The sequence below is a fragment of the Protopterus annectens genome, chromosome 12.part0 (assembly GCF_019279795.1).
Source record: "Protopterus annectens isolate FY-2018-M chromosome 12.part0, PAN1.0, whole genome shotgun sequence".
NCBI classification, from domain to species: domain Eukaryota; kingdom Metazoa; phylum Chordata; order Ceratodontiformes; family Protopteridae; genus Protopterus; species Protopterus annectens.
Window position 1 is genome coordinate 655,778,298 of NC_056746.1, and position 16,010 is coordinate 655,794,307.

The window sequence follows — 16,010 nt, forward strand, 5'->3', positions numbered from 1 at the left end:
ATTATGCCTTTCAGTATACAGTCCTTCTGCCATTAGTGTGTCACAATCAGCAACAAGGTGTGTGACTGTTTCCAATTTGACTTTACAAAACCTACATTTGTCTGTTTCTCCCACATGTTCAATGGACTTTGTAAACCAGCGTGTATGTAGCCCACTATCTTGGGCTGCCAATATTAACCTTTCATTTCTTAGTTTGAATTTGCCTCTCCTTAACCATTCCTGCATTCGTCATGATCAACATGAGGCTCTTCCAGAAGTTTTCTATACTTGCAACTATATTTACGTTTTTTCCACATTTCTTGCCTTCTCATCTGGTCCTTCACCTTATATTCTTCCTTTTGTTTTTTTGGCACATTCAGTTGCTGCCTGGTTTTTATCTACTTCTAATTTGAGTTCCATTCCTGCTTGCTGTCGATATGCTTCTGCTAAATTAAGCAGAAAAGTCATCTTAGATTCATTCTCCTCATGTTTCAACACTTTCACTACATTTGGATCTTGTGAGGTCAGTAGATATGTGTGGAGTCCCACGATTGCAGATCTATGCATGTAATCAATTTCAAGGAGGCCCATCCCTCCTTCGGAACAGGGAATATATAATCTTGGTATACACTGATTTTTATAAGTCATTTGGTGAGCATGAAGCATTCTTCTTGTTTTAATATCTACTCTGTCAAACACTTTTTTGGACCAGTCAATCACTGCAAAACTGTACGTAAGGATAGGAAGAGCAAATTGATTTATAGCTTGGATCTTGTTCCTAGATGTCACTGCTGTTCTCAGGATTAATTTAAGTCTTCTAAAGTATTCCTTACTGAGCTTTATTTGCATTTGTTCATGTTTTATTGCTGATCCTTCATAATTTCCCAAGTATTTAAACACTCCCTCTTGCTGAAGTTCTTTTATATCACATTCCTCTCCCAGACTGATATTTTCTTGGTGCTGCGGTTTTCCTGCTTTAACGGTTGCTTTTGCACATTTATCAATACCAAATGACATTCTAATATCATCTGAAAAGGCTTTGACAACCTGCACCTGTGCTTTCTATTCCTCATCTGATGAGCTAAACAGTTTTAAATCATTGACAAAGAGAAGATGAGAGGTCATTAGACTTTCTTGTTTTCTAGGAGCCAAATTGAAGTCATGACCTAAGCTGCTAAATAAACAGCTTAATAGCGTAATGGATTAATGGCAAGGCAGAATAGCAACAGTGACAGAGAGTCACCCTGGAATATCCCCCTTTCAATTTTTATCCCTGGGATAATAATCTGTCCTTTATCATAGCTTAATTGCAAAGTGGTCTGCCATTGTTTCATGTTTACTGTAATGTAGCCAATCAGTGTAGGGTGTATCTTACACATTATTAAGCACTCTTTGATCCATGAATGTGGGATACTATCAAATGCTTTTTTGTAGTCAATCCATGCCACAATTAGATTCTTCTCCTTTTTACAGTTCTCCACTATAACTTTATTTAATAACAAATGATCCTTTGTTCCATATGACTTTCTTTTATTGCCCTTTGTTTCTACTGCTATAATTGAGTTTTCTTCTAAATGACTATAAACTCTGTTGGCGACAATGCCCATGTATTTTTACGTCGTCAGAAGGCAAGTTATTGGTCTGTCATTTTTAGGGTAGCTTACAGGTTCACTGTTAAGTAAGAGCATTATTTTGCCTGTTGTTATCCAGTGTGGTGTCTGTTTGGGGTGCGTATATAAATAGTTCTTACTCATGGCTAAATCCTCGTGCAAAGATGTTAATACTTTTAACCAAAAGTTAGGTACTGCATCTGGGCCTGTGGTTTTGCAGTTAGAGGCTTTTCTCAACTTTGTTTGAATCTCTTTGGCTGTTACTTCATCCCATTTCATATCCTGTACCTTTAAAATTCTTATTCTTTCTTTTACTTCTTCTATCCATTTAGCAGCTTTGTTATGTTCTACAGGATCTCCATAGATACTTCTCTAAAATGTATCCACTTCTTCTTTTTTTGGCAGTCTTTCAATTCCTTTTACCTTATTTCCCAGTTCTCTATAAAACTTTTTTGACTCATCAGTAAACTGCTTATTTTGTACTTTTCCCTTAAATTTATCTGTGTATCTTCTAAGTTTTTCTGCCTGTGCTGAAATTTTTAGTTTGTTATTTGCAATGGTGCATGAGAAATCCTGTCCTGTTTTGCACCCAAAAGTCTTCTGTGATGGCTGTCCAGGCATTTAGGTGCAGGGATATGTACCCCCCAACTACTTCCAAAGAAGAACAGTCAAGGCAACCTTTCAGGAGCACCGAAAATGCCTGTCCAAGAAGGAATCTCAAGACCCTTGGTTCTGCGGACCTCATGTGGCATCTTCCATTATAATTATTTCCCTCCTGGCTCTGGGAGAAAAATCTCTGCATGATTCTTGAAAAGGCCCTTGAGATTTTCAGAACCACATCTTTTACCCCCATGCTAGTTCCTTGAAAAGGGTCACTGTGGGGTAGAAAAACAGACTCCTACAGCAGATAAGGCCTTCCATCTTGCTCACTACAGAAAACTGTGTCTTTAATGGTTGACCCAAATAAGGAAGATCCATCAAAAGGTGCACTGATAAGTGATGCTTTAAAGGACTCCACAAAGTCACACAGCCTCATCCAGACACTCCTCCTAATGGCTATGCCTAAATCAACAGCCTGTGAGGAACATTCAGCTGCATGTAAGGTTAACCTCATGGAAGCATTCGATATTCATTATAGGGTGGCCATGATGAAAACAATTTTTGCTCCTCTGCTGACATGGACCCAGGGGAAGAGTTAGACATTTTCTTAACTAAGTCTCTCTCTCTCTAGCCTAGCAAAGTGTGCCAAGTAGTTTAACGACCATAAAACAAAGGTCACTGAGGCATACACTCACTTCCATACCTGTCCAATGCTCTAGTCTCTCTATTAGGGGGGCGCAGTAGAGCTCTGCTCAGCTAGCTCTTTCTTGGTGGCTGCTGCAACAACCATGGTATCCACAGGTATCCCTTTCATCCCATATTTTCTGTCTGTCTGCCTGTAGGAACACTCAAAATCTTATCCAGGCATCTATGGATTGGTTCTATGGCATCTGGTTTCTTCCATGTCTGGTGGGAGACAAGATATATAAGCTCATTCACTGAGAGTGTAATCCAGGACATAGATGGGTCAGACCCGAAGGCTTCAAGGAATACTTCTTCTTCTTGGGAAGAGGTTTGGGATGACTAACCACCTTTCTGGCATAGGACTTCTAACATGTCCCCCAAATAGACATCCTCAGGTGGTGATCTAATTTGTGTCTTCTGTGAGGGATTCCAGTGGGGAATCCAAGTGCCTCCTTTAGCATGACCTCTTTCATGGGACCGCTTCAGTGGGATGCTCAGAAGAGGTATCCAAAGAGGCAGGGATTTACCTAATTGGAATGGCCTGGAAGCTCATACAGGCTGACTGTCCCTGGGGGATAGGATGAGCAGACTCAAACACAGGATCCAAAGGGGTAACTAGAACTAGATCCAAAGACATAAGAGTAGAAACTGCTCTCAGACGAGAGAAGACCGTCTCCCCCAACCCAAAGGCAGAGGGACCAGGGGAAGCTGGGGACAATCCAAACTCTCAAATCAGACAATCCAGGGCCTGCACCAACCCTCTTTTCTGAATTAGGAGTCAGAGTTGAGCTGTCCAACACCAAAGCTCCAAGGGGAAGCGACGGCTCTGAAAACTTGTGAGTCGAAGACATTTCCCTGGACCAGATGTCGACATCCCAGCTCCGAGACGCATTTTGCTCCAGGGGAGATGGAGATGAACAGATCAGAGAAGGGGCTGGAGTCAAAGAAAGAGGTAACTTTGGATCTGACAGTTCAACTCTTGGAGGTCTTGGAGTTGAATGCTCGAAAACAGAACGTAAGATCAGAGAAGGAGTGAAGACTGCATAACAGGATGGTTTGAGGTTCATGGATCCAATGGGATATGGAGCCAACAATACCACTATCTGGATCTGTGTTCTGAGAAATCTTATTATTATCCTATCCACCTCTGCTTTGGAAAGACTTCAGGATGACCTGACAGAAGAGGAAGTGGAAGGCAGTCTCGAAGATTTCTTAGGAGTCACCTGAAGAAAAGGAGACCTCAGTCTCAGGGACACTGACTCTGGGGAGAATTGTGGCCTTCAGAGCCGAAGAGATTTTGAAGTTGCAGGCATCGGATCCGAGGGCTTTGGATCTGAGCTTTTATAAATTTTCACTGGCACTTCAGAAGCCAAAGCAGACTTGGGAGACCTAACTGGGAAGCATTTTCTGTGCTCCCTCGGCTCCATAGACTTGTCAGAGGGGGTATGAGACCCTGATGTTGATGTAACAGAAGAAGGAGCAGAAGCAGGAATAAGGCCCTTTGGAACTAACTTGTCCCTTCTAACACTTACAGCCTTATGGTTAAATCCATCACAAATGCTACAAGAAATGTCAAGGTGTGCAGGTCTTAAACAATAGATGTGCTCCCTGGGGTGCCAAGTTCGGTATTTTATGCCCACATTAAGTGCAATTTTTAAAACCAGTTGGCTTTTTCAGACATAATATAAGAGAAAAAAAATGCAAGGCAGAAAACCAGGCAGGTAAAGGAGAAAAGGAAAGTGTTTTTTTTTTTTATATATAGAGATTTAAAGAAAAAGTTCTATACCAGTAATGGTATAACTAAAATGCCTCAAGAGAGGTAAAGGACAGGAGGAAAGGTTACCAACAATGGCAATGAAGAATACCAAGAACAAGTCTTAAATAGTAAACTTATCTAGATAGTGGGTAAGGGAGATTCCAGGATATAAAAGAAAAGGAAGAAGAAGATTTATAGAAAAAAATATAAAGTTTTTCAACTCAAAAAACTCAAAACAAACTCGAGAGATCACAATCCCAACCAAACCATAGAGCAGCAAATGAGATCTGGGGTAATTCAGTGGCCAGGAGCATTATGGGTAAAGGGAGGAGCTTGAGAGTTGGATCCTAGAATCTGGAGTAATATGCCCAAGTCAAGTCTGAGGATTGGATCCAAACTCATTCATTGAAGATTGAAAGAAAATGACAACATCAGATGCATTAGGTACAAAAATGCAATTTTATTAGACATTACTCATTATTCATGTAGTGAGCAAAGAGATGCAAGAAAGTACAGCATCACGAATTGGTACCATAAAGAGAGAGACTAATGTGTAACCAAGAACTTTTAGGAATGCTTGGGCTGTCAAGTGTATCCTCTTGGCTGGGTCAGAAAAGAAGATCTCTAACTGAATGACATTGTCTGGGAACAGAAAATTTGCTTGTCTACATGTCTAGCATGGTCTCTAGGAAGGCCTTCAAAGTCACTGCTGTTAGGCTGGATTTTGTTAGGTTGAAAGATAATCAAGTCACCAAGTTATAGGTTAAGTAGTTATTCTGATATGGGCAGATGTGAATCCACTAGTACTGAGACGAGCAAATACTCCAGTAAAGCAACTGTTGAACACTCAGGTGACAGTGAAAAATCAAATGGTAAGGAGGTGAAGTGGAGAGTTCAAATCTCATTTTAAAATGCAAAAATAGCAGACCTTCTAGACAGGAATATGCTGGTTAGCATCCTTCAAATCAAGAATGACCAGCAGGGTGTCTGGCATCAGTAAAAGTATTGCCAGCAGAGTAAGCACTTTCAACTTGGTTATTTTTCAGAAATCTGTTCAGCATAGAACAAAACCCCCTTTCCTATACTGATACCCCTTTATGATACTGAATGTTAAGAGCTGAGCCAAAATTGATTTGGTTGCATTGCATTTGATCCAATGAGCTGGAGGCATTCCTAGGAAGAGAGGAAAAGCTCTGAATTCTGGCTTATAGCCTGCTGATATACTTGCACACTTGTTTTCAGAAGTGGGAAGGATTTCTTCCTAGGATAAGGGCAGGGTATAGGAAGTCAGAAGCTGGTGAGGAACAGGAGAGACTTGTCATCCTGGGTGAAGGAGATGTGCCTCCCTCCCCCCTACTTTGTTGTCTGTATCAGCCTCTACTATCTCTCCAGGCTTGTTAATTTTCAAATGATTTTTTGCTCATTTCTGTCTGCCCTAGAGTGCTTCCTGTAGAAAAAACACCGTTAAGTGGGGTAATTTCTGCAATACCTGGATGATAAAACTGCTTCACTGATTGTTTCTATTACTTCCGTTTTCTTTCTTGAAAGGAGGCTAAACAGAATATCTTTGTTCTGAAGAGAGCTTAATAACTGGCCCTTAATATTTTCTAGAAAAGACTGAATCCTTAGTTACGCATGTCTACAAACTACTGCCCCTGTGGCTTATCTTCATTACCAGCATTAATGATACTGTATTATCATATAATACCATGCTTTCCCACCTCAAATGCAGTTCTGTTAAGTTTACAAATCATATCCCAAAAAAATTACAAAGCTCAAATTGCACTGGGAGCCTCCTTGTACTCAAACTCTGCAGCTACCCTTTGGAATGCCTTTTCACGTACTCTCAGGCTTCCTGAAAATCAACAGGCATTCAAAACACATCTAAGAAATTACCTCTCAATGTCCTGCCTCTGTAGTGCTGCATCTCCTGGAAAAGTATATCTTTGCTTCTTCCTCCTCTTCTACTACATCTCTGCTGTCCTCTACTATGTTACCAACTATCACTCTGTCTTCACCCACCCCACATTCCACTTATGCCTCTCTTACCACTCATTTTATTTATATCTCATAATTAAATCAACCTTTTGCTTTCCATCCTTTGTAAATAAGTCAGTACTCTGTATTGTAATATCTATTCTACTGCACAGTTATTTAACTATATCTAGAATATAGAATATAATTTATACATAGAACCTTACTACTTTATATATAGTTACTAACTTATCTATTTTGATAATGCAATCGTATTCTGCCTTTCATTGCTGATATTGTATAACTTAAAATATTTTGTTTGTACTGCATGTAAAATAAAAAAAATAAATAAATACCTGCTAACTTTATCCCCCACACCCTCCAAAGGGCCCATCTTAATACCGGAAGAATGCAAAGACCCTGTAATCACAGATGAACAAGTAAAGACCGCACTCTTCAAAGTCAAGAACACAGCATCCATGGGACCAGACAACATCCCTAGCTGCATACTGCACGAACTACAGAACGAACTGGCACCCCACCTAAGTACCATGTTCAATCATAGCCTCACCTCAGGCTATGTGCCTACTGAATGGTGCATAGTGATGGTTATCCCACTCCACAAAGGGGTTGCCACCATGGACCCCGGAAACTACCGCCTCATTAGCCTGACGAGCCTGATCTGCAAGGCCATGGAACGTATCATCTTGGAGCTTATAAACAAAGACATAGGTAACCTCCAAACCCTGGACCCCACTCAGTTTGGGTTTGTAAAAGGTAGATCATGTCTACTAAACCTGATTGACTTCTTTGAAGCAGTCACTATTACTGTAGACTAGGGCAAGGTAGTGCACACAGCCTATCTTGACCTCGCCAAGGCTTTCAATACCATCCCCCACTTTGGAATTATAGATAAACTCACTAAACTGGGCATAAATCCCTATGTCCCAAGATGGGTGGCCAACTGTCTCACTGATAGAACTCACACAGTAAAAGCAGCCGACTCCAAGTCTGACTTCAGACCAGTGACGAGTGGAGTACCAAAAGGTTCAGTCCTGGGTCTGCTCTTGTTCTGCATCTACTTCTCTGAAGTGCAGGCCAACACAGAAGGTCTTTGGCTAACAAAGTTCGCAGATGACTGCAAACTGGGAGCCATAATAGAATCACCTAATGATGTAGACATTCTACATAAGGCCTTCACAGAGAGAGAGATGCTTGGTGTCAAAGTCATAGCCTGAAGCTCAATGCCAAGAAGTGCATTGTCATCCCCTTTGGGAAAAACTCGGTACCCATGAAATACCACATAGGCGGTAGCTCACTAAACACTGAAAGTGTGATAAGAGACCTCAGGACACAGGTGGACAGTAGTCTCTTCTTTGATAACCACATCGCCACAGTAGTCAGGAAATCCTTCTACGTGGCACACCTTGTCACAAAAGGTTTCTCCTCTAGAAAAAAGGAGGTCATTGTTCCTCTCTACTCATCCCTCATCAGACCCATTATAGAGTACAATGCCCTGTTTGGCATGTATCTCACAAGACACCTAAAACAATTGGAAAGGCCACAGAAATACCTCACTAAGAGGATTACCGGCCTCAAACAGATGCCATACTCAGACCATCTCAAAACACTCCAGCTCTACTCTGTCACATATCACCTACTCAGAGGCAATCTCTGCCTAACTTACAAAGCTACGTCAAACCCAGAGCTGATGGGCATGCTACACTTAAAGAAATCCCAATCTCTCTGAACCACACGCTCCAGGGACCTAAAACTTGTCACCACAATAAACAGAACATGCTGGAGGGATAGATTCCTGTCCCAGAGACTTCCCATACTCTGGAACAAACTACCAATTCATGTCAAGCAAAGCTCCTCATTGGCCCTCTTTAAAAAAAATCTTGACGACTGGATGGGAAATAGAAAATTCACCCCTGGGATCACTTCTGCTTGACAGGGGCACAGGAAAATATTTTCTTGGGTGGTGAAGGCCAGGGAACCTTTTTGGCTAGGCTTATATAGACCCCAGGGCCTATAGCCTAGTACCTACCTATGAACCTATGTTAACACATAAGGAAACTTGTTGACCTTAGCTTTTTCATAACTAAGAGGTTAAAGCATCTAGGCAGCACAGTGACAGAGTACGTAGCATTGTTGCCACAAAGCAAATGGTTCACCAAATCAATGTTCAGCTCTGATGCCTTCATTGTGGACTTTGTATGTAGTCCCTATGGCCACTTCCTTTTTTCTGGGCATTCTAGTTTTCCTCCCACCTCCCCCCAAAACAACATACAACATAGAGTATACACACTGGTGACTCCAAAGTGACCCTTGTTACGTGTGTGTGTGTGTGTGTGTGTGTGTGTGTGTGTGTGTGTGTGTGTGTGTGTGTGTGCGCGCGCGATACAGATGAAAGGCCTCTCAATCTTCTATACTTGCATATTAAACTCAGTGAATAGTGGCTATTGACAGGGCCATCGTACAAACTGGATGCTATTTATAAACATGGATGTGTAGATGAGACCTCCATGGGCTCACCACCACTTACAGTGTCTCCCATACGGTTAAAAGGTTTCTTGAATGAAACATACTATAGAGAAGTATCTGATGAGATAATGTCATTATTATTCTGCCATATGCTAAAGATGAAGGGGTCTACACTAAAAAGGCAAGATTCTCCTCAAACAAATGTGATCTCATGGACTACAGGGAAGGGGGATCTAATATAAATGCATACATAGCTTTAAAGCTAATGAGTTAGCTACAGTGATTGGTTACCATGCTTCATGGTGCACAGAAGTTGTAGACAAATCAGTTTGAATATGGACCTCAGAGACATCACCTGAATATAGCCTGATGGAGTTCAGACATCTGTAGTGCTTGTGTGTTATTTCTGAAGCCTCCTGATGTAACATGGTGTCAAGAGTGGTAACATATGTGCCATAACTGAATATATATATGCAGAACTGAAGAAATATTTGTCCCATAGGGTTTCTATGTCTGGAACTAGAAAAGTAACGACTGTTGCTCTACACCAATAGTCAGCTCCTCCCTAGTTAGATCCGACCACAAACTAATCACTTTGGAAATCCACATCCCTCCCACCCGCCCCGCAAAGGAAACCACCATGAAAAACTTCTCCAAAGCTAACTTTGGGCTCCTAAAAACAGAGGTGGCTAACTTCACAGCCCTCATGCAAATGTAGAATAGTTGCGCAACTGCAGAATCATACACCAATGCACTGTATAAACACATACACAAATGCATGGATCTCGCCATACCCAATAGAACCAAGATGCTGTCCTCCAAAAAAGGAAGCCAATCTGGTGGTCCCTTGCCATAAACAAACTCTACAACAGAAGGAGGAAACATGCAGAATAAGGTGAAGTCCCAAGACTGGAAAAACTCCCTTACCAGCCTCAATAAAAAGTTGAGATCCCTCATCAAATCCTCCAAAGCTAGCTATGATAACAGAATTGCAGCAGCTAGTAAAGACAACCACAAGGCCTTCTATAGTTATGTAAAGAATCTCCATGGCAATACCCAGATTTGCTCTGAGCTACTGCACAATGGTACCTCCTATACTGCGCCAACAGATATTGCCAGTATACTGGCTGACAGATTCAGTGCCAGTTTTACCCCTCTCCCCCAAATGACCAATCACAATACCAGTAGATTGCCAGACACCCAGTATTACTGCTGCACAGGTTAAAACAGCACTGTCCAAGGCCAAGAATACAGCTTCTATAGGACCTGACAATATCCCTGGTTGTGCTCTACATGAACTACAGAGTGAACTGGCACCTCACTTGTGTGCCCTGTTCAATCACAGCCTCACCTCAGGCTTTGTTCCTACCAAATGGTGCACTGCTACAGTTATTCCTCTCCACAAAGGAGGAACAACTACAGACTCTGGGAACTATCACCCTATTAGCCTGATGAGTCTGATATGCAAAGCTATGGAACACATCATCATGGACCTAATAAACAAGGATATAGGGAATCTCCAAACTCTGGATCTCACACAGTTTGGTTTTGTGAAGGGTAGATCATGCCTGCTCAGTTTGGTTGACTTCTTTGAGTCAGTCACCAGAGCTGTGGATGAAGGCAAGGTGGTTCATACAGCCTATATCGATCTGGCCAAGGCTTTTTATATCATTCCCCACTCAGGAATCCCAGAAAAGCTCACTAAACTTGACATCAACACCTATATCACTAGGTGGATTGCAAACTGGCTCACAGATAGAACACACAGTGTGAAAGCAGCTGACTCCAAGTCAGACTGCTGACTAGTCATGAGTGGAATCCCACAGGGTTTAGTCCTGGGTCCTCTCTTGTTTGGTATCTACTTCTCTGAAGTCCAGTCTAACACGAAGGGACTCTGGCTGACAAAGTTCGCAGACGATTGCAAGTTGGGAGCTATTATTATCTCCCCAAGTGATGTTGACATCCTACAGAATGTCCTCACTGAGACCAACGACTGGTGTCAGAACCATCGCCTTAAGCTAAATGCCAAAAAATGTGTCGTCATCCCCTTTGGGAAAAACCCGGTACCCATGAATTACCACATTGATGGTAGTCCACTGAACACAGAAGGCATTATAAGGGATCTGGGAACACAGGTTGACAGCAACCTCTCTTTTGATCACCACATTGCCACTGTGGTCAGAAAGTTCTTCTATGTGGCACATCTCATTACTAAGGGTTTTGCATCCAGGAAGAAAGAGGTCATTGTCTCCCTCTACTCTTCCCTCATTAGGCCAATCATCGAGTACAATGCCCCATTTGGCATGTACCTCACTAGACACCTGCAACAACTGGGGAGGCCACAAAAGTACCTCACAAAGAGGATCCTAAGCCTTAAACAATTGTCTTATATGGACAGACTCAAAAAACTCCAACTATTCTCTGTCTCATATCGCCTACTTAGAGGCAATTTCTGCTTGACTTACAAAGCCATGTCTGACCCAGCTCTGTTAGAAATGCTACATCCAAAGAAATCCCAATCCCTGCACACCACATGCTCCAGAGACCTCAACCTCATTACCGCAATTAACAGAACATGCTAGAGGGACAGGTTTATAACCTAGAGACTGCCCATGCTATGGTACAGACTTCCCATACAAGTCAAGCAGAGTACCTTGCTGACCCTCTTCAAAGAAATCTTGATGAGTGGATGGGAAACAGTAAATTCACCCCAGGGATAATTCCAGTGGCTCTACTCGACAGAGGTACTGGGAATTAAGGTCGGATGGCACTATGCCAGGGTAATACTATGGCTAGGCTTGTAAAGGCCCCAGGGTCATTAGCCTAGTACACACCTATGAACCTATGAAATATGGCTCAAATTAACTTGAACAAGGATTTCTTTCACTACAAGAGAATTTAGCTAAAAACTAAAAATGCTGTATCCAGAAATTAAATTTATTCTTCACAGCATGTTTATTAGCCAAGACATCTGAAAAGGTTCAATGTGCTGAATTCCTGTATGTTTGTGGGGAACATCTTTTATTTCTCTTGACAAAAAGACATAATAGCTGCAATCAGAGAAAAATTCAGTAGGCATTGCCAGACTACAGAGACTGTGCTGATTAGCAGACATTAGTTCTTTACAAGAGCATTAGTTCCTACAGAGACTATAGATATGCACGTTACTAAGCTAAGGGATAAGGCCAAAGACTGTGAATTGGGACAGCTGCATGATTCTCTGATAACAGAATAATTTATGATTAAAGAAATGTTGAAACAAGAGATAGTCTTTTATGAGAAAGAGACCTGACCTTATCAAAAGCTGATGATGTCTGCAGATGAAATAAAATTACTAGTACCAGGTAAAAGTATTAACTGAAGGAAAGCATATGTGTAAAATAAAATATGGAAAGCACAAAAATCAGGGAACAGCCATCAATAATGCAAAACATTATAATATATAAAAGCAAAGCTTTCAAGCATAAAAACTTTTCCTTGGTGCATTAAGCATTGACTGACAAATGGCTATATATCATACACTGCAGCCAATACTAACCAGTACAAGTGTCTCATGAATTTTTGCCAAGTAATGTTATGTTGACTAGGTTGGTGAAATTCTGCAAGCAACTGTCTGTGCATATAGTAAGAAGCACATGTCCTAATGTTTATGTAATCTGTAGACATTGGTCAAGCACAGCATGACATACTGCAGATAACTTACAGTATGTGGCTTAATATCTTTACGGTGACACAACTCTTTCAGGCTGCTACAAATTTAGTGAACATATTGTTTCAACAGAAACATCACGGAAAGGTGGCTTTACATATTAATGGCATGTCTGACTTTGGAAAAATCAATGAAGAAAGTGGTTTATGATGATTGTAATCTCTGCATATGTGGAGACACACACACACACACACACACACACACACACACACACACACACACACACACACACACACACACACACACACACACACACACACACACATCAAACTCTATGTGTTGCAATGTTTTGTTTCACGTCTGTGTACACAAATATTGGAAACATGAAACAGGGGTATGTGGTGTGTTGGGCACATTGCAGACACTGTTGTATCTTCAGCTGTTGACTACTGTACTGCACACTTGCCACTAGCAGGGGTTGCACAATGCTCTCCTTAATACTGCATAGTGACACATACAATGGCAGAACTGTTGTTTTACAGGCATAGGAAGGGGTGGTCCATAAAATGTTGAGCCCCATTGTGCACATAACTGAGGACTGTACTTCATTAGCATCTCATTATACAACAGGGATATGTTACTAGGGGGTGTGTATGATTCGACATGTCACTGAGTGGGAGAGATGCAATGTAGTTGGGTGGCTATGATGGTTTGTGCCACACAGCAGTAGAAATGTAATTATACTACTGATGTGTACAACAGCAGAAAAAATGTGTGATTTTTTTTTTTTATTTGACCTTCGTGATGTTGCTCAGCCATGTTCTGCTAAGCATCACAGCATCTCTGACTCAATCAGTATGGCTGTTATAGTTTTTTACTCCTTTAGACCACAATTCTATGTGGACTGCTGCCTCAGGCAACTTCCATTGGCACATTATTATTTTTATAAATTATGAACAGCAGCGGTATTTTGCTAAATGCCTTTATTTACATGACTACTCTAGCTCTATGCCTGACTTCTTCCAAGTACACGCTAATACGACTTAATTGTTTTTTTTTTTTTAAACTTGCATAGGGGATCAGTATATGACTTTCTGCATATCATCCCCATGAATTGCTCATAATGTTTATGAATACCACCCAAAGTCAGGATGTGTTATAAGACTGATAGATTTAAAAAAAATGCCATGCAAGAATGAGAATTCAAACTGCAAGATAGACTGAGCACATAACTGTAATTCAAGTTTGCAGTAGGTGTGGCTATAAGCATGGAAAATACTGTTCAGCTCTTAATCAAGCTTGTAAAATATGTACTAGAATAACATTTCTCTAAACATATATATTGAAAAATGAACATTTATAAAAAACTGCATGTTGAACAGAAACATGAAAATAAACTGCTTGCTGGTAGATGAAAGTGAAAACACTTCACACATTGAAGCCTGAAAATACATCAGAGATACTAAGACATGGATGCAAGTTAGAATGTTGGAAATACTTGGAAATAATGGACAAATCTGAGATAGACACAGGTGCAGAGTGCAATATTTTGTGAAAAGAAACCTTTAAAACCTTAATTCTCTTTTGCACTCAGTGGAGCTATGTGCATATTGTTGGCCTAACACTTCATCAAAAATTGTTCACATGTGAATACAAGAAATCAAATTCAGCTTTCTTTTTGAAAAGGTGATAGGTGAAGTTATTTCTGACAATATTTTGGGTTATGTCACTTGTGAGAAGCTATGTGCTTATTGTAATGAAATATACCAGAAAAAATGTGTTTTCTTTTTCTTTTGAGATTATCTTTTTTTAAAGAAATGTAAACACTTTATTAACACCGGATTTTCATTTGTACATACTGTGCAATCACCATGCTTGGTGTAGGTACACTTGTTATTTCAGTACGGATTGCTGGTATAACCATTTTATAATTATATGTTTATACATCAGTAATAACTAGCCTAATGTCAATCAATAAGTTCTTACAGTTAACTTTGAATAATTTGCCATTGTTAAGCATGCAAATCCAAATATCACAATCAACCAATAAATTGGTCTGTCTAATCTTAATCTCAAGATAGATTTATCACCATGTCTTAAAAACAGTTAAAGCACATGAATTAACAATTTACACCATAATGTGAGATCAGGAATGTTGTTTTTATTTTCATTATATCAAAATCTTAACAACTGGACCAGTAAGTTTACACATTTTACTGCAGTCTGTTGTATTAAATAGATATACATCCTGAGTACTTCATTCCATGTCAATATCTTCAAATTCAGTTTCCATTACAGAATCCCACGTAGCCCATTTTTAGTATGTAGTTCTGTTTCTTATTTCTAATAGTTCTCAGTTCCATATTTTAATTTCTGTAATCATCTTCTCACCTCACTTACTAATAGTGTGTATTTGGTTTTCCATTTTCTAGTTCTAGCTTTCCTAGCCACTATCAGCACTAATGAGAGCAATGCTTTCACTTCTTTATACATGTTATTTAAACCAATTCAACAAAAACATCTCTATACTTTAGTTAAATGGTTTTCCAAGTATAAAAATTAGCATATTATTCATGTCATTTTTATTCTGAAGCAGCTTCATACACTCCCAAAAGATATGCTGCTAAGAACCCCTTTCTGAATCCACACATCTCCAACATGTATATACCTCTTGTCTGTAGGAATATTTTACTTTTTCAAGTCTCATGTGGAGTAAACATATCTGTGCAACATTTCATTGCATTCTGACTTTTCTTGACTTGGTTGCAAAACTAGGATTAAGATATATTTCCCTACACTGATCATCAGTAGTATCTTTATTTAATTGCTCATTGCATGATATTTTTAACTCTGTAATGCATTACATTCTCAAATTTAATATTGCCTTATCTGATGCACTTTTTACTCTTTTTCAGTCTGCCATTTCTGTCTGGCCTCAGTTAAAAAATCTAGCTCTTGTGGTTAAAAATATATTTTATATCCATTCTCCATATATCTTCCTTGAACTCTTAACTATAGTTCTGTATATGCAAAATCATCTGAGTTCAGCAACACAAAAGTTTGTCTGTCTTCTTCCCATTTTATTATTGCATCATCTTTTATCATATGCTCCCCAAATCTCAGTTCTTTGCTCTTTCTTCTTCAAATGCTTGTTACATTTTCTTCAGTATTTCATAATGTGGTTTTCAGTGTTCAAGTCTGAAGGCCTTCATGAAACACTAACTGGCACTAAGACTCAAATGAAGAACACAAAAAAAAAAAAAAAAAAAAA